Consider the following 22,178-nt stretch of genomic DNA (forward strand, 5'->3'; position numbering starts at 1 on the left):
TTAAGAGCGATATTTCTACGTTGCCGACGCTACAAGATAAGACTCAATCCACACAAATGTGTGTTTTGCGTCGATTCTGGTCGTTTACTTGGCTTTGTAGTCTCTAAGGATGGGATTCGTCTCGACCCTTGCAAGGTTCAGGCAATCATTAATTTGCCTCCACCTTCAAATTTGCTTCAGATTCAGAAACTCCAAGGGAAAGCAAACTTTCTGAGGAGGTTCATTCCAAATTACGCAGAACTTGCTAAAGGTTATACTCGTCTCTTGAAAAAGGATGTACCTTTCGTCTGGGACCAGGTGGCGCAAGCTTCCTTTGATGCTCTGAAAGATTGTCTAGTAAAAGCATCATTAATGTACGCCCCAGACTATCAAAGAGATTTTAACTTGTATCTGGCTGCAGCGGATACAACCATTGCAATGGTTTTAGTTCAAGAAGTCGATGGAATTGAACATCCTATATATTATTTAAGTAAAAACTTAAATGATACAGAAAGTAAATATTCTTATGTTGAAAAACTAGCGCTTGCAGCTGTTCAAGCGATTCAAAGGTTTCGACATTATGTCCTCTTTTGGAAAACTACCATTTTGTCATATTGCAACCCCATGACTTATATACTGTCGCGACAGTTGCTGGGGGGCAAATATTCGAAATGGATAGCGATCCTTCAAGAGTTTGATCTGGAATTTGTAAAATCCAAATCAAAGAAAGCTCTAGTTTTCGCAGAATTGTTGTGCAATCTCCCATCGTCATCCAACGATGAAACATCAGAAGAGTCAATCGTGGACGAAAGTTTGTTTCTGATATCTACAAGCGATGAGTGGTATGGAGATATCATAGTTTATCTCCAAACCCAAAAATTCAGGCCTAACACCTCTCACTCTGAACAAAAACGTATACGATACCAAGCAAAAGACTACATGATCGTCGGTGATACACTTTACCGTCGTGGTATCGATACAGTTCTGAGGAGGTGCCTTACCCATGAGGAGGCCGAAAAAGCCCTGAATGAGTGTCATTCAGGCGCGTGTGAGGGGCATCAATCTGGATATGCAACAGCACAAAAAATCTTACGAGCAGGATACTTCTGGCCAACCATGTTCAAAGATTGCATAATCGCAGTCAGAAGTTGCCACGCTTGTCAAATTTTTGATAGCAAAACCAGGAGACCACCCGCACCTTTACAGCCAATAGTTGTTGTTGGGCCTTTCGCCAAATGGGGCATCGATTTCATGCAATGTAACCCCACCTCGACCGGGGGGCATGGGTATATTATAGTCGTTGTTGACTATTTTACCAAATGGGCCGAGGCGATGCCTACATTGGATAACACTGGTGAAACAGTTGCCCTTTTCTTTTTCAATCATGTAGTCGCCAGGTTCGGCGTACCACAGGCTATAGTAACAGATCATGGGTCGCATTTTCGCAATCACATGATGGTCGAATTAGCTGCCAAGCTAGGGCTATCTCACGACAGCTCTACCCCGTATTATCCACAAGCCAATGGACAAGTTGAAGTAATCAACAAGGTCCTGAAGCGTATGTTGCAAAGGATGATCGGGGTTCATAAAAGAAGGTGGCACCTAATCCTGTACTCAACCTTGTGGGTTTACCGAACGTCAGTAAAGAACGCAACCGGGTTCACACCTTTTCAACTGCTGTATGGCCTAGAAGCAGTCTTGCCAATCCAGTGCGAAATTTCGTCGCTTAAACTCGCAATTGATCTCCTCCCCGGAACTTCAGAAGAAGAGGCTCGTTTCTTGGAATTAATCCAATTGGATGAAACCCGTTGTGATGCCGCTTTGGCTAACGAAGCCCATAAGAAACGAGTCAAAGCGCAGTTCGACAAAAGTGTCAAACCCCGTGTCTTCTCAGAAGGTGATTTGGTCTTGCTTTATGACCAAGAATCCGATAAATTGGGAGCAGGTAAATTCAAATCCTTATGGATGGGCCCCTATATTGTTAAAATGGTGTTAGCAAAAGGAGCCTACGAGTTAATGGATTATGACGGAATTCCACTGGCGCAGCCCCGTAACGGGTTGTACCTCAAGCGTTACTATGCTTAATAGTAACCTGCATGCTTTTGTTGTATTTTGTTTTCGCTAAAGTATTTGTTCTGGTCGAGTGATCCACCTTTTTCATTTGTTGCAGATGTCGAACCTTCTGGAGACATGTGTTGGATATGCAGACGGAGCGAGTCGTAGTTCGCGGAACCTATCCTCCACAGCCTGGGCCATTTTTGATCCAAGCGGTGAGTTAGTAAGTTTCAGAGGTGTGTGTATTGGGCAATCAACGAATAACATCGCTGAGTATAGCGCGTTGATAGAACTACTCTCTGATGCCATCACTCGTGGCATATGCCGACTAATTGTCAGGCTAGACTCACATCTCGTAATACTACAACTCAATGGTATATATTCCGTTCGGAATCCAGCTATTTATCGCATGTTCCTAAGGGTTAAGATTTTGGAAAGACAATTTGATTCAATTCAATACCAGCATATTTCCAGAAACTTAAACACATTAACCGACTCATTAGAAAATTATGTGTTAGATAGACATTTGCGACATTTATAAAAGAGACACATCATCAATGATTGTACATATGGATCATATAACTCAACCAGAATAAAACTCGAAAATCAAAATATATATAAGTTGTTTATCGTTCATACATAATGTTCTGTAACCAAGACAAAAATTGGTCATATGACCCAAAAACTCAAAAGTGCTAGGGGGCACCCTAGCCTAGTGGTGCTCATGATAGCACGTCACGGCCTGTGCAATCATGCGCAAGAGACGAGTCCATCGTCTAGGCACACCAGTAGTATGCCGCTGCAACTGTAAAGGTAACTCATCGATCCGTACATCCGGAATACCGAGAGTAAGGCTCTCAACCTGCTCCTGCACAGCTGTAAGAGTCTCAGCATCGTCAAGGTCGCGAAGAATAACTCTCCCAGCAGGCTCCACTGCCGGGGCAGCGACTGGCGGTCTCAGACGAACTGCTGGACGAACAGGACCAACATCTGCATGCACCCAAGAGTATGATTAAAAGTCTTGATAGAATGAAGCACAACAACATTATGAATAAGAGCAGTAAACAGTGATATGGTCAAAGAGTTTACCAATAACGCCCCACTGTTCGCCATCCGGTAACACCAAATCTGGATCACCTCGGAAATCCATACCCACATATGGATACTCGGAAAAGACCATCTCCTGGCGCTCGAACCACCTGAAGAAGGCATCAGTGAAAGTAATCTGAGGTTGACCAGCATGCCTAGACATATGATCGACCCACCTCTGCATGCGTGGCTCGGTCGGAGAAGGCAAGTCGAGTATAATATACTGAGGATGCATCAGTGGGATTTTCTCCAAGGCGAAGGCAGTTAGAATAGAACCAAATCCAAAGTTCTTCAGCTTCCCGTCCTTTACCTTGGTCAACTGACTTTTCATCTGAACAAGTACTGCATCACACCAGTTGAATACTTTCGGTTGGAGACACTCCAAGGCGTGCTGCACATAAGATCTGTTGGCAACATGTAGAGCTGCGCTACCGGCCATCCTACCAATGGTATACAGAATGGACGTGAGAGACATGTCAGTAATCTCACGGATAACAACCTTGCCGTCTCTGCTCGGCTGGGAACCTTCCCTGCAATACTGGCGGACATAATCTCTCATGGAATCAGTCCCCCGGGCTGAACCTGACAAAGAAATGGGGGCACCTCGCCTTGACAATCCAGTCAAGAAGTAAATGTCCTCTATGGTCAAGGGGATGGATTTTCCCCTAATCTGGAATACATGGTTAATGGGATCCCAAGCATCAAGCATATACTGCAGCAAAGTGATCTATGCTCTCATGCTAGAGATACGGAAAAACTTCAGCAGGCCACAGTTCCGCAGCGCGTTCACCGTGATAGGGTCATGGAGGGCAATCATGTCCTCCTCTTCATGTTCTCGTTCTCGCCATGTAAGGGAAATTTTGTTCAAAGATCCCTGCAAAACAAACAAGAGAAGGAGTAAGTTCCTGAGTTTGATGAGAAACTGGCGAAAATTCATCAAAAGATGTGCTAAAAACTCAGTTTTCTGAGCCCAACGCAGGCAGAGAGTGTCCTACCTGCGTTGAAGGTCAGGCTGCCTTAAGGCAGCTTGACATTGAACGCAGGTTTCGAATGGGCAACCTGCGCTGAAGTTAGGGCGCCCTGGAAAAACCCCTGAGGCTCAGAAAGACTGGAAAACAGGCACAGAATGAAGAAAGGAAACCATGAAAAGAAAGAGCTAAGGTTTAGCTCCTACCTGGTCCAGACGGCGCCGAGAATCGTCCACAGAATCTCCCGAAATCAGCTGGTGAAAATCAAGGGGGAAGAGGCACCTCCAAAGCTCCAACAAACCAAATGCAAATGAAATGGTAAAATGAGAGGTAAAAACACTTTTTAATAGCTTTTTACGTAGTTCAAAGCAAAATATTAGGGTTTTCATCTCATGATTATGTATTTCTAACTAGGTTTGATGCAGCAATTGAAAATACAGTACTATTCTTGGAAAGAGAAAAGCTAGTAATGGTAAAAAATCAAAATTTGACCATATAATCGAGCAGTTTTAGCATAAAGTTCATGCTCGTTAAAAAATAAACGCAAGATCCGAGCAGTTTTAACGCGGTCTTCATGCTCGTTAAAAAAATAAATATAAGCAGTGAGCAATGTTTCCTCCAGAGTTTAAGCTCATTTTTAACTAAAAAATGAACCTATCCCGGTAAATAACCATTGTGATCGTAAATTTATCACCCATAAAAACCTTGGTCGTGTTTGCACCTGCCACCTCCATATTTCATTTGGCCGATCATTCACCCCCATATGATTGTTTACCCATTTTGAGGAACAGCTGCGAAGAGTGATTTCACCTAGCCATCCTTGTGACACTGCCGTGATTGGAAAATTCCAACCTGTACCTGGAATCAGTTGCTATCCCTGTTTATCACTCGTTCCTCAAAAGACGAGTCTTCTTTAAGCTCTTTTCAACTGACTCGTAAAATATGAAAAGATTGCCGAGTTTTGGCCTTCCAGCTCGTTAAAGGACCGGAAGAGCTATCCCTCCTCTAGATTTTAATCTTTTTGGACCTGAGGGATTATTGCACAAAAAGATCGAGCGCTTGTTTTGTTCGGCTCGTTAAAGATATCGAAAACTCATCCCTTCTGTATTGTTTTATACTTTTTCGGACTTAAGGGATTAGATGACGAAAAAGGAATTTTGGAGTTGACTTTATGTACCTTTTCAGACTCTCTAAAAATGAAAAGGACCGAGTTTTCCTTGTCGTTAGACTCGTTAAAATGATTAAATAGCGACAAACTTGTCTTTAGACGAGAACGAGTTTCACTATCGCTAGGCTCGTTAAAACATAGCGATGGGCTTGCCCGAAGGGCAGGTTATAGAACAAGCATATGTTATCCTCCTCAAGCTTGACAAAAATAAAGAGGTATTGGTCAGCAATGACTGGGGAAAAATTGGGAAAGATCAAGAAAACTTTGACGGTAGCAGGTCGCTCTTGAACATGACACTTTTCCTCCGTATCACATTCGGGTTGGGTTGTTTCATTCACCGGTCACATCACCATGGTCTTGCCATACCATCCATATTTGGGGTAATGCTACCGATCCATCGTATCAGTGTCGCCATATGTTCAAGAGAAGTCGTTCAGAAAGAGTCAACCGGGTCCCATCCACTGCCATACATTATCCTTCATCCATTCATGACCGCCACCCTGAATCATATGTCACAGATTGTTTTCACCTCCATTAAAATAATTAGCTCCGTTCCGTGTCACTGATGTGGGATTCATTAAGGCCCTCCTTTGACGGATCGCTCCTTGTCGACATCAGCTCATTATACAAGGAGTTGATCTAGGAACAACCCCTTTAGTACTTTGAAGCTTGCATGCCTCAATGGCAAGTTTCTCACTTCTCGCGACAGGTATACATCAATGACCTTCGACCAGAAGATTTTGCGTGGTGTTCGACGCCAAGTCCTTTATTCACACCACGTGAATTGTACTACAGTACCTTGAGGGTCATTATCATTATCGGTGATTCCTCTCGCGCTTGTTAACGGTTTACATCATTGACCGGTAATCAAGCGATGTCTTTCCATGTTCGACTTCAGCGCAATTCTCACATGGATCGACTTGTACTTAGAGTGAAGATCGAACGAGTTTGAAGACCCCGGATCTAGTTTCATCCATCCGGGCTGCGATATATATTCAGGAAAAATAAAGACATTTGACATGTACATCATTACAACAGATGATCATCCTACTCAAAGGATGATAATTTCACTAAAATTATCAGTCTACCATCAGACGATCGTCTATTCTATGTACCAAAATGAATTTATAAAGCTGAGCATGGAAATGCCCGCCTCAGCTAGATCATGAAAGCAGAATGAATCATAATGTATTGTATTGTATTTTATTACAGGTCTCCTCCCAGCAGATGGATGAACTTCGGACCCTCCTGGATAAAGCATTTCACCCGATAAACGGCCTCATACTTTAGGGGGCAACTGTTATAGACATTTTTGTGCCTTGCATCACTGAGCATGAAATGTCAATAATCAAGGGATCCAAAGTCCCTAAACATGTTGTTCCTACCCCTAGAGGAACAAGGCCAGCAAACCACAGCACTTAACAAAAGTTCTCCACCTGAAAACACTCAAAAACAAGGCAATTCTGGATCATGTCAACTGCTCCACTGAGCATCTGCGCTGAATGTCAACTGCTCCACTGTCTACCTGCATTGAATGTCAACTGCAAAGAAGGCTACCTGCGCTGGGCGAGTTTGGACATGTGGCAGAGTCATTCCTCAAGGTGTCAATGCCCAGGAAGCTTCCAAAATGACACTTGGATCAGGGAATTCGACTGGTGATGAGTAAGAGGTTCCAAATCTCCAAGTGGAAGCAAGAACCTCCAAGTGGACTCAAGAACTGAAGTGAGAGAGGACACTAGTCAGCTTCATACCAGCCTCAAGCTGACTCATCCTTTCTCCAAAACTCCTATATATAGATCTCTCTCATGAGGTCTAAGGAGGCTGGAATTTAGTATTTGCAAAGAATTGTTGTTGGTTTGTGGCTAGAAATATTGGGTGTGTTATGCTTTGAAAGGAGTTGAAGAAGGAAGTCCATTCTGCTGGGAAGGAGATGCTAGGTTGGAGCCCTATGGGTTGTATCTCTTCCTGAACACTGTTACTTTCAATAAAGCTATCTTGATTCTTTCCTATATGCTGGTGTATTTTGTGTAATTGCATTAGTATATTTGATTTACTTCTAATCCTGAATCATTTATGAATATGTATATTTGCCTTTGTATTGTGTTCTTCTCTTGTTGCAAGTAGCTGCTCTCTTGTCACAGGTAGCTGTTCTCTTGTGATCTCGTGGGATTCAAGTAGCTATTCTCTTGATCGAGCGAGGCGGCAAGTAGCTGTGGACACACAAAGAGAAGAGGATCTAGTTCGAGGGACAACCAGAAGATAACGGTAAGTCTTCCGATCTCCTCTCTTTCATATTTCATAAAGGAAGAAATCATGATAGCTGTATTCGTTTGTTGCTAAGGCGTTGTCACACCTTAGGTGGATAGGATCGTCCTAAATAGGCATTTTTCCCCACAACAATGGGGCAGAATGGGGTCACAAAGGTGTCATCGACAACTAATTTCCTACAACTGCGGAGGTCTCAGGCATTACGCGTGAGATTTCAACAAACCAACCATAATTTCATGCAGTTATTGTGAACAATTCGATCATAAGTTGATAAACTGCCATATTCTCATAGTGGAGATTCTGGAAAAAAGGGCAGCACAACCAACAATGACCCAGAATGTGCAAATGATGAGATCTAAACCACACGAGGAAGATCTTGAAGTCAACATGGTATGGAAAGGTGGCACGTCCATAGGAATGGATAGGAGGAGATTAAGTAAGGAAGACATAGGGGTGTGTAAGGAGACATATAGGGAAGCTCGGGAGAGCTTCGTGGAAGTCTCTACCATAGGTAGTAGGGATCAACCTAAGTCGGTGAGGGATCCCTCAATGATAACTACCTTTTCAGAGACCTGGATAAATTTTCTTCGTGACAATAGGGCTGTTAGAGGCTTACACGAACTGATAAATAGATGCACAGGATGGAGTGAACCTCGCGTAGTCCAAAAACTGGGAAGACATACATTACAGACCAGAAGGGAAATGTGACTAACATCGCAGATCAATGATTATGAGATGGATCATGTCATTTTGGATCTAGGATCAGATGCCAACGTACTTCCTAAACAGACTTGGGAGCGCATGGGTAAGCCTACACTACAATGGTCCCCTATCTAACTACGGATGACAAACTAGCAAAAGGTGCTCCCTATGGGAAGGCTGCAAGGAGTTACTGTAGACCTTGATGGTGCAAGTACTCGGATCGAATTTGAAGTTATTGAGCTCACGGATGAAAGTACGCCTTATTTCGCATTGTTAGGAATAGACTGGGCCACCAACATGAATAGGGTTATTAAGCTAAAGAAGTGAACAATGTTATTTGAAACAAAGTCACTCCGCGTAGTCATTCCATTAGATCTGATTGAAGGATAGCGCTACCTTGAACCTGTGTGCCACGAAGAGAGAAATGATGACAAAGATTGTAGCTACAGAATGACTGCACAAAGGCGATAATGGGTCAAGACAACAAAGGATGGCAGAACCCCATGAGGCTATGAAATATCCTGCACTTCCAATGCAGATGAGGAAGACGAGTAGTGGTGGAATAGGTTGAATGGAGTGACCACACTACATTGCAACATTATGACTAAGTCTTTGTACTGCATAAGACCCCAAGATCGAGACTTATCGAAATATGATGGGCTAACAATAATAGATGAATTCCTGACCAAGTTTGAAATCGTAGTACCAAAGAACCAACGGTTTGATGCGATGAAGTGGGCATTGCGCGCGACACCCGTGTGATGGTGGGGAACACATGAAGGGACCTTTGAGGATTGGTGTGCCTGCAAGCATATGATGATGATCAGATTTGGGAAGCCGAAATTATGAATAACAGAGAAATATGATGGACGTGATGACCCGTGCATGCACCTGACCAGATGGCTCAAAGCATACAAAGAGGAACCTTAGCTAGAATGGGACCACTTATTCTATCAATCCCTAGACGTCATTCCCACAAACTGGTATACTGATGTAGAGCTCCAGCATGACAGAAGAAAGTAAGATATCTTGCGTGAAGGATTTTTAATGACATTCCTTTTTGAAGATCAATGGATGGACCCTGTAGATGAAACGTTATAACTCGTAAAAGCCACCATTTTCAAGACACCACTAGAACCAAACAAAACTTCACAGCTCGACTAGTCACAGTAGCTGAGCCAAGCCCTTACATGCTATAATCTCCAGGTAGAAGTTGATGCGGATGATCTACGAAACGTCAATATTCTAGAATCAAAGGGAAGCCACGAAGTGCGTGGACCTGAAATTGAATATCCTGATATCATGGCACCGTTGAAAACAAAACAAGTCAATATCGGAACCAAAGAAGAGTCGAAGTATGTAATGCTCGGGGACTATTGGGACAACACCACAGTGGAAAAGGTCGTCAAATTGCTCCACAAATATCGAGATTTGTTCCCAACAAATATCACAGAGCTAAAAGGGATCCTCGGACACTTGGGCATGACAAAAATAATGTTGAAGCCAAACATGAAACCTGTTAAATAGGGGCCCTACTGATTAAATCCAAAATATAAAGCAAAGTTCCACGAAGAAATGGACAAGATGCTGGCAAAAGGGATCATTGAACTTGTTGAGGAGTGTGACTCAGTAAGTCCCATGGTTGTGCAGGAAAAGAAATAGAAGCGAGAGATTCGGATCTACATGGATCTCAAGAAGCTTAATGATGCCTGCATTAATGACCCGTTTCCCACACCATTTATAGATGAGGTACTAGAAAATGTCGGGGAGCAAGAAGCCTACTCATTCATGGATGGGTTCTCAAGATACCACCAGTTCAAGATCATGCCAGGAGATAGGAGTAAAACAACATTCACCACCGAATGGGGTTTCCTTCAGTACACGGTGATGCCCTTTGGTCTGAAGAATACGTCGGCGATATTTTCACGAATAGTGGTAGTGCATTCAAAGAATTCCTACACAAGTTCTTAGAGGTCTATCTTGACGACTAGAGTGTGTTTGGATTGGTTAAGAAACATGTAATGAGCTTAAGTTTAATGCTGGATACTTGTCGCCGACACCAGGTTGTGTTGAATCTCAAGAAATGTACATTCCTTGTCCCGTTTGGGACCCTGCTAGGCCATGTAGTTTGTAAGCAAGGCTAGATGGTGGATCCAGAAAATATTGTTGTCATACTCAATCTGCAAGCGCCGCGAAGTGTCAAACAACTACGCACCACTCTGGGCCACACAGGCTACTACCGGAAGTTCATCAAAAGCTATGCCTAGATCACGGCTAAGATGGAACAATTGCTGAAGAAGGATGCCACTTATTGCTGAATGAGGAATGCAACAAAATCCTGGAGACGCTTAAGGAGAAGATGGCTTCAATCCCTATATTGGTCTTTTCGAAGTGGGACGTCGAGTTTCATGTGCATGTTAACACATCATGTATCGCGTTGGGGGTGGTACTTACTTAACCAGGAGCAGAGGGACATGACCATAAGATTGCGTTCGTAAGTCATAGGTTGTCAAAAGCTGAAAATAATTACTCCCCTACTGAGTGTGAGGGATAAACAATGGTATACGCACTTAAAAAATCCTACCACTATCTGCTTGGAGGCCACTTTAATATGTATATCCATCCACTATCGCAGATGGCCATCTTGCGGATATAATCCATTTCTGAAAAGCAATAACTACATCACAGGGATATTCTATTCAGCAAAATAAGGAATTGGTGATATGCGCCACAGACTTCATCGTGACTATAAGACATCTCTACAATATGGGCAACACTAAAATATTGTGTAGGTATGTCCCGAAGTTTGAGCAAGGATAGATCCTGGCAAAAGCACATGCAGGGGTTTCTAACAAACATTATGCAGGTTGTGCCACAGCACAAAAGATTCTTTGCGTAGGGTTATGGTGGCCCACTTTGCATCAAGATTGGAAAGCACACTATTGAGCTTGCGGCGTATGCCAAGGGATGGGAAAACCATCGCGGAGGCATGAAATTCCACTCCAGCTACAAATGATGCTCTAGCCATTTGAGAAGTGGGCAATCAACTTCATGGGACCTATCGAGCTATGAGGGAAGACATGTGCATGCTATATCATCACCACAAGTGAATATTTGACCCAATGGGCAGAGGCACAACTGGTTCAGTACTGCACAAGTGTGACAACTACAAAGTTTTTGTTTGAAAACATACTCACCATGTTTGGATGTCCCAAAATTCTCATGAGCGATTGAGGAACACACTTTTTAAATGAAACAATCAGCACCCTCACAGAGAAATTCCAGATATATCACCAAAAGAGTATGCCATATCACCCGCAAGCAAATGAGACTATTAAAGCATTCAAAAAAGTCTTGGAGACCGCATTGACCAAGGTATATAATGCGCAACACAATGATTGGGACTTGCACATACCTACTGTACTGTAGGCATACCAAATCACGTGCAAGAAGTTGACAGGCCAGACACCCTTTCGGTTAGTCTATGGAAAAGAGCCTGTTATGTCTATGGAATATATTGTGCCTAGTTTGTGGATCACGGAAATCACATGTATGTAGACCATGGGGCTTTGGAGGTACAACTTGTGTAGTTAGAGGAACTAGAAGAGGAACAATTTTTGGCACGGTTCCATTAGCAAATATAGAAACAATGTGAGAAAGCATGCCATGATCACCATATCAAAGTGTGCACCTTCAAGGAGAATGATTTAGTATTGCTATACGATAGTAAGTTTGAAAAATTCCCCGGCAAACTCAGACTGCATTGTTTGGGACCCTATGTTGTCAAGGAAGATACTAATGGGGGCACGGTTTAGCTGGCCAAACTTAAAAGAGATCCAGTGAATGGGAGTCGCTTAAAAATCTATATGGGAAGGCTAGCCGCTTGAATAATCATTCGAGGGACAGCCTCACCACTCCAGCCAATTGAAAGAGAGCACGGAGCACTAAATCAGTTTGGAGGAAGAAGGCACGAGTACCAGGTTACGCGTCAAGCTGGATCATTAACAAGTTTGCAGTTGCGTGATCACAAGTGTGCCGCTATGTGGCAAAACAGAGAGGTGACCGTTTTTGTCACTATTCATGACAAGATGTCTACATTATGAAAAAAGGGAGTGGGTAGCAGGTAATTAAGAAAAGGAGTATGAGTCAGATATGGCATAAGCTACGAGAGATTTCACATGACGATACTAGAACTAGCAAGAACGAGTGAGTTTGAAATTTGGATCACTTATAAATCACTGAGAGGCATCTGCGAGGTGATCTACACTTCTAGAAAACACATGTTATTTATCAATATGGAGCTATTCATTATCCTTGCATAGGGAGTAAGCCTGAGGGTGGTGATATGGCCAATGCAGAAGAAGGAATCTCTAAGGAACATGGTGGTGTCGGCCATCCCGCAGCATGTAGCATCAACAATAGGGGATGTACCGAAAAATGGGAGACACGAAGTAGAATTGGTCTAGATTACGTCACCCCGCCTAGGGGCACGTTGACAAACCACAACAAAAGTTCAAAAGGATGGATAGATGGAGACCATGGGTTGAGAAAAAGTTATTAAGTCGTTTTTGAGGAACCTTGAAGACTGGAATTTTGCCACAGGTCTTGAAAAATTTCAACACAAGCTACATCAGATAGTGCGTAGTGAACATATCAAGGTAGAAAATGGCTATTGTAGTACAAGGAGGTCCCCTATGTGGCTCCCCTACTGGAGCTAAAATCCTAGGAAGGGGTGTTCTATGTTAACCGAATAGAGTAGAATGTGCATTATCTATGGCAAGAATGGGTAGAAACAATGAAGCAGGAACCAGACGAAGCATTGTAGAAGACAACCAAGAAGCAGTAGGATGATGAGCATCACTCATAGGAAGGTGAACCGTGAAGCCCCGGCAGCACCAATGAGTGACTTGGAATGAGTCACAATGATTGTGTTGGGGGACCGTTGGGTAGCAGAGGTCCCCCGTAACAATTTTGGGTCTCATAACCTATAAAATAGGATAAAGTATTGTAAACCTCCACAATATGCGGAGCAAGAAATGTAAAAGGTCGAAGTCAAATGGTTGTCTGCCGAAGAAATAGTATAAAATATTAGGAAGTAAGTCAGTCTATGGACCATAGATAGGTTTAAATAGAGCACTTCTCTATGAGGGAAAGACATTTTTTTGATAATCTTGATTTGAGTTGTAATTGGTTTTTGGGAATAGTCTGAAGTGTCTGTAAGTCTAAGACAAGGGCTTGGGATAGAGGATAGAGGCTCTGCAACTATGTTTGAAGAGGCCAGAAAGATTTTGCAGCTGTGTGCATGGACCCCTATAGTTGAGTGCATAGGGTAGATCTGGATGTAATATTGAGGAAGTGGAAATAAAGATAAGTTCCTTCTCAAATTCTATGTTATTGCGAATATGTCTTTGTATGGTTAATATATCTGTTTAATTTATATGCATATGCTCATGATATGAATGTACCTGATTTTGGGTTTATTGTAAAGACGTGAATTGGGTATTTCTGTTAAATGTTTACTTAAAGACCTCTCTAATTGAATCTGAGTTACAATACTTAATGAAAATAGATTATATCTATAATTAGTGTTGTAATCAAAAGTTAAAGTTATTTTAATTCCAATCTATGCAGATCTAGCATAGCACGAGGCTACACTCAACCCACAAACCCACCATACCACATCTAGACATCTCAAGGAGACCACATCTAGACATCTCAAGGGTGCCGAAACCTGGTTCCAGCAGGCTCCCCTACTACCTTGGGTGAGACCTCAATGTGTGCTCCCCGGGCTGTTACCTAAAGGGCTAGTAGCTATGGGATTTTCTTGGCTAAATAATTCTCCCGAACCTGGGTCAGACCCATATAAGCCAACACTTATGATAGGAGGTCACATGTTTATTAACATGAGAAAACAAGGTGGGCTAGTAGAAACTAGCCCTTAGAATATTGTCAGCAATAGTCTTCCAATACAAGTGTCCTCCACAATCCCCTCCACAATCCCCTGCATGAAATTCTTGCATAATTTCATCAGCTTCATCTTTTAGTAAATAGTTTAAAAGAATACCACTAATGTCTTTCCAAAACAAAGCATTATTTATAATACAATATCTCAATGAATTCATTTTCAAAAATCTAGCTTTAGTTCTTGTTAAAGTAGGAGGAGCTTGTAAGTTTAGTAATATGAATATGATATCTGCATACCAAGGTGAATCTGTAAAATAGCCATCTCTTCCTGATCATCAATATCTAGGGCTTGACAGTTTGATTCAGCCATGAGTTTGGCTAAACCTTGGCCTTTGATAAGTTTAATAGGCTTTATTTGTATGTCATATTCCAATATAGTGGCAATCCATTTGCCTCTTTATCCTTCAGGCCTATTTTGTGTCAAAATGTCCTTAACTATTGAGTTTGGAACATAAGCAATAATGTGAGAATATAGAACGTAGACTCTGAAATATTTTATAGCCTTTACTAAAGCTAATGCTCATTTCTCCATAATATTGTATTTGAGTGTGGCATCCCTTAAGGATTTACTAAAAAATGCCATTGGTTGTTCATATCCTTGGTCTTTCTTTTGCAGCAAGACTATTGCAATGGTGTGTTCTGAATCAAAATAAAAAATTATAAAGACTTTCTAAAAATCACGACTTATAAGGGTTGGAGTTTTCGTTAAAGTTTCCTTGATGTATTCAAAGCACTGTTTGGCCTCCACTGTCCATTTAAGTGTTGAATTTCAAAGGACTGTTTGGCCTCCACTGTCCATTTAAGTGTTGAATCCTTTCTTAACATGTTATTTAGTTAGCTAATAAATTCTACTAAATTTGAAATGAATCTCCTAAAAAAGTTAATTTTGCCTAAAAATGACAGCAACTCTTTAATGTTTCTAGGATGGGTAATGGTCAAAATGGCCTCTATTCTAGCAGGATCTATTCTAATTCCATATTTGGATATTATATGTCCCAATAGTTTAGCTTTTAATTTTCTTTCTTCTTTCTCTGCTTTAGCTTTAAGTTTATGAGAAGCAGAACTATTAGCTTCTACCTCTATAAAATTTGTCTGCATGTCTTCTAATGTATTAGATACCCTTTCTCTTAGAATGACTGCAAAGTCATCTTCAAATGCTTTGGAAAATATAAATTTTGCAGCTAGTACTGGTGGCTTACAATGAGCATGTTTTATGAGAGAGTTTATTAAATCTCTTGATAAATTCAACTACTAGTTCTCCAAGGTTTCTCTTTAATTCTTGAAACTCAGTAAGAAAGTAGATAGGGTCCTTCTTTACCCTTCATTGATTCTTAAAGGTAGTTATGAGCTCATTCCATGTTTTAATAGAGTTAGGTCTAAGTTGTACAAACCAAATCCTAACATTTCCTTCTAAGGATTTCACAAATAATCTCATAGAAACATTTTCATGTTCTATGTTCATATTATTAGCAAAATCTAGGAAAGCAGCAACATGATCTTCTGTTGAATAAACTTGGTAAATTATTTAGATATCCATTAGGAGAATTTGCTAATTTTTGAGGAGGGATTAAAGCAGGATATATTTCTTGTACTGGTGGGATCTTCCCGAAGATAGAACTACTCACTAGGAGATAATGAACACAAGTACCTAATCTTATTTTTATAAAATGAGTACTACAAAGACCATTTTTAATTCATTCTATGCTTGGCAGCAAATGTTTATTGCTTTTGTGACTTAGCAAAAAATTGATAAGACTATGTCCTTGAAATGAAAGTTAATTACTACATTGTGTGCACCTGTTACAATTTAGACTTGTTACAATTCAAAATCAAAACCCCAAAAGTTCTTGAAGAAGCATAGAACCAAGAAACTGTATAATTGGAATATAACCAGCCTTGAACCTTAGAGTCAAGAGAAAACATAGCTATTTTCATTAATCATCGCCTAAACACTAATGTAAAATGATGGATTTGTATATGCATATAAAATGATGGATTGTATATGCATATATAAACAACTACTGAAAGTCTGTTACAACACCTAAACTATATAGAACATAATTCAAAAACAATACTAGAGACCTTACAAGGAGAAGGCACCATTCAGAGATAATCACACATTCCATATAGCATTTCAAGCAAGGTGTTTGACATAGAGAAAGGATAATAATTATTAAACAAGCTAGCACAATAAATTTATACATGAAACCATTTTCTTTTGTTCTTGATTCTAAATGGATGCCCATAAAGCAAAGACAAACACTATACAAGAAGTTTCAGGAAATCTTTAGAATTAAAAAGAATGAACAAAACCTGAGCTGGGCTATCTAACAACCAAGTAACTACCTTAAATAGGTTAAGACAATATATATAATAGAAGGAGCCAATAATTTATATCATAGTATGTCTTAAGACATGTTTAACATTAAAAAGGGATAATAATTTATATCACAATATGTGTTTAAATGTTTAACATTAAAAAGGAAATAGGGTCACTCTTCAGAAAATGAGGGTAGCCCTAAGGCCAAGGCCAACCAAATGCTAAGCACATAAGCAACATGAGTGATTGTGGAATGGTAAAATTTCTTGAGGATTTAGTGATGCAAGAGCATCAATTTCGAAAAACACATTGTATTTTATCTAAGCTAGGGGTTTCATGTTTTAAAATTTCATGTAAATATTAATATTATTTTGAGTGATTAATTATATTTTAATTAATCATTTGTGAGAATTTGTAAATATAAGAGAAATTAGTTTCTAGATTATTTAGAATTAATGATGGAGCCTAAGTTAGAAGTCTTAGGGATAAAAATCTATCTTTTAGGGATGTTGAGAGATTTAGGGGTTTGTTGAGGAATTGAAGGGATAAAGCATTTAATTAGATCATTTTAAAATTGTATAAATTGAGCAAAGTCTCAAAGGCAATTAGGAAGATAGGGTAGAATAGAAAGGAATAGTAGCAGCCAAGGCTTGTAAGCCTTGGGCAATTGTAAAGCCATCACTGTCGCACATCCTGCAAAGACAAAAGTCTGCAAGTGCTTTCCTTGTTAATGTAAAAGTGGTTTCAGAATTGTGTAATTTGATTTCTGGAGTGGAATATATCTGTTGCAATTGGGTTTGAATGAAGAATGCCGGTTTTATATAATTTGGTTGAGAAAGAGTTGTTTATGAGTTCATTGCAAAACTATTGAACACAGAAGACATTGAATCGAACATTAAATCTTGTGTGAATGGTTAATTTGCAATGTAAAGGGAAATCGATTTGAATAATCGATGTTGTAATTGGTTTGTATTGTGACTCTGCACCGGTTTAAAGGAATTGGTATTATTAATATCAATATTGTAGTAATGATGGAATGCGGTGATGGAAGATGATTGGGTTTCTGTTTTATTCCCAAATCATGTTAAATTCTCAAATGAATGGAGTTAAATGTAGGTAAAAAGTGCTGTCTGGAATCAATAGCTGACAGAAGTCGATGTGTAAGCGAGTGAGTGGTAAGATGATGATAAAAGTTTGAGTTGAGTTTTGTTTTGTGGAAGTGCCTGAGAAGAATAAAAGCACTGGGCAAGAAAAGAGCGCTGAGTGAATTTGATTCACACATTGGGAAACTGCAGCTACGTTGGCTGATAAATACCATGAGATGAACAACTTTGAAAGGCATTTGGACGGCATATTGATCAGTCTTGACAGTGGCACCAATTGCCAGACACAGCAAAGGTAATGGGCGTTGAAACTTTGTGAAGAACTGTGGTTGATTGTAAGTTGGGTAAAGGATTCCATATAAATTTGGAGCGTCGATTCTTTGCCGTGGCAATCGATACAAGTTTCGATCCTTCGCTGTGACGATTGATTGTATTTAACGCATATTTCAAAGTTGAATGGATTGTCGTTAGGTTGACTGAAAGAATCGATGCCCAAGGAAAAATCAATACGGATTTTTAATTAGCACTCCTTTGATTGATTACTAAGCATTCAACCAGTCAACGACTTCAGTTGCCTTTCTTTATATTTAAACAATTCTGCTTTGCAATAGGCTGGAAGTGATGTGAAAGGATTTTGTAAAACTGTGATGGTTAAATATCCATGTAGACAGAAGTCCAACTGCAGGTTTTGAAATCGTGGACTTCACATAAACCACTATCCTCATTTACTCGGCAACCGGCTTCAATAGTGACTCTGGTTTTCATCGTGTGCTGCATAAACTTCCAATCAAATTCAATTAATGTTGAATTCATACGCTGTTTGGTTCGTTGTGGGACCATTGCTGTATTGGGTTTTATGAATGCGAATTCAAGGTGTCTGGTGGGCGTTTATTCTTGAACAGATTCGAGTTGAATATTTAATCTGCTAATATATACATGATTAATATTGGGTCGAAAATACAGAGTTTTGTGCCGGTTGGGTCGATTAATATAATGTCGAATGGAATATGGGCGCATTGTTTCATGGGTTCAAGTCATATATGCATGAATTGAGTCATTGGATTTGATTGAAGATTTCAGAAGTTCTGAAGATTTCAGAAGAAGGAAACTCTCATATACAGAGATTGATTGATTGTGAAATGGTTTTATAACCATAATCTGAAAGATAGCTTCTGCGGAAAGTGTGAAATTGCCAGTAATTGCGATTTTGATTTGGGTAAAAAAAGCTGAGAAGATGTTTATATGCATAAGAATATGGAGATCCTGGTTATGCAGGTTGGTCCTGCATCATTTGGTGTTAAACCAACCTGAATGGAAGCATAAGAGTACGCCCAAAGGACCTAATGGTTAAGAGAGAGGGTTCTAGGAGAATGAGTATTGCTAACAGGCCAGTTAGGAGGAAGGTGAGTGACTATTGTTACTAAACACTTAAAAGAAAACTAGAACTATTAACTTTTGAATAACTGTGACGTGGCTTTGGAGCTACCATGCCAACTTGCATAATTAACCAAGAACTTGGGGTTAGATTCACAGCCTCTTTCTCGGGCCAAAAGACGGAACCTTAAACTTTCATACTTTGGCAGAACCACTCAGATTCATACTTTCACTACTGGAAAAGAAAAACATCCATAAAAGTAACTAAATCTCGAGGAAAGCAGTGCATAGCCTAGGCAATGGATAGGGCATTTAGCAGCATGCACATGAGCTAGGTTTTGTGCTATTTTTAAAATATAATAGCACATTGTAATATCTCTTACCCGCTCCAATACAGAATAAAAAAAAGATTAATTAAGTATTTTATATATATAATGTTTTAATAATGAAATGAGATGTGGTATTTACATAGTATTACAATATCAGATTGTAATAAATCTTATTTAGCTAATAATATATATAATAAACTCCTTTGAATTTCCACTTTTAAAAATCTTGCTATATTGTAAATTTATTAGAAGTATTAATGCTTTTATATATTTATTAATAAAATTCAATTATAAAGTTTTTATATTTTGAATTAATTTAATTAAAAGTTAAAATCAAATAAAAAATTTATAACATGTTTTGATTGTGAGATGGTTTTTAGGCATGTTGAATTGATGAACCATAGTATTGCCATGTGATATTGTAACAAACTCTATTTATAAATATTGTTATATTATAAATTTATTATAAGTATTAAATTTTTTATATAGTTTTTGCACATAGTAAAACAAAGAGTCTAATATAGGGGAGAGGGAGATGATGTAGTGTATATAAGAAATAATAGTTTTGTACATATACTTAAATTCCATTTAATAAGCACATAAAGAGTTAATACCTAGAAAGATTTTAACCATAGATAATCACCATTTGCCATGAATAGTATTAACATGTAAATAAGTTTTGGTACTCTATTATGGGCCAATATCAAAACTTATCAATAACATATGCCCAAAAACATCTTTATTTTCATAACCAAAATATTATATATATATTTTAAATTAAAAGACACAATGTAGTGGAATATGTGTTTGTTATCTAAACATTTTGACTACATCTATCTAAATTTAAAAAAATAAAAATGAAAATACAAAATAATTTATTATTTAATTTGATTAAGTCAAATGTTTGTTTAACAATTACTCCATTATTAAATCTACTTCAGCTGGTATCATAACATCGAATTTTCGTTTCGAGAACACGAGAGACTGAACGATGAAGAGTATTTTCCTTTTATTTTGGAACAACACGCTAATCGAAGAAAACAAAACTACAAAATAATGAAGGAATGCACTGTATATTAATTACACTGGCGAATTGAACATTTAAATTTAGAATTGGAAAAAATTTATAAGCATGCACTGTACATTTGCTTGTTTGCTCGCTCAATATGATTTTACAATGTGATAATGCAAAACTTAATGATAGAAATCCAAAGTATTGAACATTAATATATCTGGTTTTGGAATCTTGAGAAAAAAAGAGAATAAAGGACCTGCTACAGATCTGGAATAAAATTTTAAACCTTGTTTTTTTTTCAGAAAAAAAAGCGGTATAAATTATATTAAGGATATATAATGATGAGTTATACATAGGATTTGAAAACCTCAGCCATATTAAGCAAAATCATTTGAATGGGGTGGAAACAATTCCCCAAAAGAAACAACTGCTGAAACTATCCGGAATTCCTCAAAAAGGTAAACTGCTGTTAATATCCGGAATGTAGCATATGTAATCTGAAGAAACCCTCCAGAAAGTAGCCTATAGATAATACATAATGGAGCACATAGCTGGAACATAAACAGATAAATAGAAGGGCTGTTTAGAGGGCCAGTGAGAAGGCATGTACCCCCAAATAGTAATCAAAATGGAATCAAGAGACTGACAGCAGCCCTGAAAAATACGACCATTTCTCCACTTCCAAATATACCAGCAAGTGAGAATGAAAAGAGCATGGCAGGAGGGGCATTACAGTCAACAATAATTGAAAACCCTTAAAAACTTTTGAATAAACAGAGAAATCAGTACAACTCTTAAATCTATTCTATCCTATCCCTTCCACAAAAGACTGTTTCAGCACTATGCTGTTTCAGCACTATTCTGCAGTGGCAACCTGCAGAAACTCACTCCATGCTATCCACCTGCCTAAATCCCTGAGAACTTCCGCGATCTCAAGGGTTTCGTCCTGCATAACATACAACATATATCAATATTGTCTATATTCAAAACAAGAAATCAACAAAACCAAAACCAAAAGATATGAAGAGGGACCCAGGGAACAAACCTGAGGCACTGAAATCCAATTTCCTCCTCCTCGCCATTCTTGAGCAGGACGCAAGTCGGATCGAGGAAACGCCTTTAAAATCAAATTATGAGAGAGGGAAACTAACCAGAGGTTGCGACCTTCACATGGAACCTGTCGGACGATGAAGCCACGCCACCAGCAATCACTGTCCCTAGCCTCTACTGTCATTCCAGGTAAAAAATCTACTGGGAGATGTGTGTGTGGCGGAATGGGTCTTACGTCACTCAGCACCACCTCCACCAACACTTCCCCCTTCCTTATAGATCTCTTAACCTTCCGCAGAGACTTTTCATTAGTTTTTAAGATCTTTAAATTTATCACACAAATATTTCCGTTAATGCTTCTAACGACTCCTTCAACCCAAGAACTTTTAGATCCTCCCGCATCAAAATAGACCTCTACTTGCATTCCTTCTTTGACAACCATTTTCTCAATTATTTTTTCCTGTAAATTAATTCCATCACATAAATAAATATTAAATTTCTAAAACATAAATATTTATGAAAAAAAATTCAGCCATCACATGATATTATATTTGTGAAGCCTTTAGAACCAGTGGTTCATCCTATGAGATTACATTTGTTGGATCACATGAGCCTCAATTCAACATAAATATTTTTACAAATAAATTAGAAAACCTAAATAAAATTTTTTGTCACAAACAAATAACAAGCATTTGAAAATTACCTAAAAAAATCCTGTCACTTGCCTAATGTTTCTTGCTTAATGTTTCTCACAAGTTATGAGGACTATAATTCTAAAAGCCTTCCTCAAAGTG

At 39.2% G+C, this 22,178-nt stretch overlaps 1 long non-coding RNA gene across 1 annotated transcript; it reads right to left on the reverse strand.

The window, feature by feature from the left end:
* Window positions 1-20,843: 20,843 nt before the first annotated feature.
* On the reverse strand, window positions 20,844-21,646 carry LOC149267583 (uncharacterized). Its single transcript, XR_016253122.1, has 2 exons — window positions 21,380-21,646; window positions 20,844-21,280 (listed from the first exon to the last, which is right to left on the reverse strand). It is a non-coding gene; the product is annotated as an uncharacterized LOC149267583 (long non-coding RNA).
* Window positions 21,647-22,178: the final 532 nt, after the last annotated feature.

Source organism: Pinus tabuliformis, chromosome 6 (assembly GCF_031772625.1).
Source record: "Pinus tabuliformis cultivar Carrire ecotype Pingquan chromosome 6, CPIR1, whole genome shotgun sequence".
Lineage (NCBI taxonomy): Eukaryota > Viridiplantae > Streptophyta > Pinopsida > Pinales > Pinaceae > Pinus > Pinus tabuliformis.